The sequence below is a fragment of the Myotis brandtii genome, unplaced genomic scaffold (assembly GCF_000412655.1).
Source record: "Myotis brandtii unplaced genomic scaffold, ASM41265v1 scaffold535, whole genome shotgun sequence".
In the NCBI taxonomy this organism is placed as follows: Eukaryota; Metazoa; Chordata; class Mammalia; order Chiroptera; family Vespertilionidae; genus Myotis; species Myotis brandtii.
In genome coordinates this window covers 1,149,717-1,152,030 of record NW_005369964.1, presented here as the reverse complement: position 1 = coordinate 1,152,030, position 2,314 = coordinate 1,149,717, and positions in this window count along the sequence as shown.

The following is a 2,314-nucleotide window of genomic DNA, read 5'->3' as shown; positions in this document are numbered from 1 at the left end:
TGGGTGCAGCTGTTCCGGAGCGCCACCTGGCAGTTTCAGTCAAATGCAGAGCACTCGGGCCCAGGATCTGCTCCTGAGCACACGTCCAAGGGAAAGGCTCGCATGGGCCCCTAAGAGGACAGGTGTGAGGATGGTCACGGTGACGCCGCCTGTGCATGTCTGCACACAAAGCCTTCGGCTTTCTGTACATAATTTTATTCCCCATCACAATACATTGTCTTAATAGCAGTGTTCTAGTCGATTCTCTTGGGTTTACTAAGTACTTGGTCATCGACAAATAGTAAAGGTTTTACTTCCTCCATTCTGATGTTTATGGATGTAATTTCTTCCTCTTGTCTGGTTGCTTTGGTTAATACCTTCAGTACAATGTTAAACGGTAGTAGAAACAATGGACAGTCTTGTCCTGACTTTAGTAGGGCTAGGTAGGGCATTTCATTTCATTTATTTTAATTTTTATTAGACAACTAGAGGCCTGGTGCATGAAATTCATGCAAGAGTAGGCCTTCCTTCCCCTGACTGCTGACACCGGCTTCCCTCTGACACCCGGGACCCGGGCTTCCCTTGCAGCCCTGGCTTCGTCCGGAAAGACGTCAGGTCTAATTAGCATATTATGCTTTTATTATTATAGATTGGATTTCTTTTACTTTTTATTGAGGTATAAGTTACATACAAAAATCGTAAGTGTAGTGTAGTGCTTGATAAAGTTTTCCATATGTACACACCCAAATTAAAATATAGCATTTCCAGCATCCCTGAAAGCTCCCCATGTCCTCTCTCAATCATTGTTTCCCTCAAAGATAACCACTACTGTGACACCATTAGTTAGTATTGTCTGTTTTTTTTTTAAAGATATATTTTTATTGATTTCAGAGAGGAAGGGAGAGGGGGAGAGAGATAGAAACATCCATGATGAGAGAGAATCATTGATCAGCTGCCTCCTACACACCCCCTACTGGGGATTGAGCCTGCAGCCTGGGCATGTACCCTGACCAGGAATCAAACTGTTACCTCTGGGTTCATAGGTCAACGCTCAAGCACTGAGCCACGCTGGTCGGGCAGTATTGTCTGTTTTGTTCTGTGTCTGGTTACTTCTACTCATGAAGTCTGTGGCATTCACTTATGTTGATGTGTGTAGCAGTGGTCATTTTTTTTTCTTTTAATTTTTATTTCATGGCAGTGGTCATTTTTCATTGCTATGTAGTATTCTATGAAAATGTATGAACATACTACAACCTGTGCAACCATGTTACAGCTGCTGACAGACATTTGGGTTGTTTCCAGTGTTGGGCTATTATAAAGAACACTTTTGTATGCTTTTTTTTTTTGTAATCATAGTATGCATTTCAGTTATACATCCAGGAGCAGAGTTGGTAGGTCATAGGGTGTATGTGCTTTAGCTCATATGTTTGCTGAGTTTTAGATACTCCAGAACCATTTTCCGCAGTGGTTGTACCAATTTACACTTTCAGTTGCTCCATTTCCTCACCAACACTTGGTTTTCCAGTCCTCTTCATTGTAGCCGCTGTAGTGGGAGGGGAGTATTAGGGCACGGTTATGCTTTTATTTGTATTTCATGTGCCCGAAACCAAGGTACATGCCCTTACATGATCATTGGCCTGGGACCCTTGAGTCTGCAGGCCGATGCTCTATCCACTGAGCCAAACCAGCTAGGGCTGTCTTTTTCTTTTTATTTGCTCTGTGCATTTTTTATAGATAATGTAAAATTGTATTCCAAACAGTTTACATCAATTTACATTCCTATAAAGTTTATGAAGATACTACTAGTTTTGCCACACACTCTCCAATGTTGGATATTACCAAATTAAAAAAGAAAAAATGGATTGCCTCCTGCACAAGCCCTGACCCAGGCTGGAATTGGCCCTGCAACCCAAGTACATGTCCTTGACCAGGAATCGAACCTGGATCCTTTGGTCTGAGGGCCGACACTCTAACCACTGAGAAAAACTGGACAGGGCCTAAAATTTTTAATATTTGCCAATATGGCAGGGATGAAAGGTATTTCATTATTACTGTATTTATATATATATATACTGGAGGCCCAGTGCACAAAAATTTGTGCACTCGGCGAGGGGGGGGGGTCCCTCAGCCCGACCTGTGCCCTCTTGCAGTCTGGGACCCCTCGGGGGATGACCACCTGCTGGCTTAGGTCTGCTCCCAGAGGGATTGGGCCTAAGATGGCAATCAGACATCCCTCTGGCAGCCCGGCAGCCCTCGGGGGATGTCCACTTGCCAGCGGGGAGCAGACCTAAGCTGCAGTCAGACATCCTTAGTGCTGCTGAGGAGGCAGGAGAGG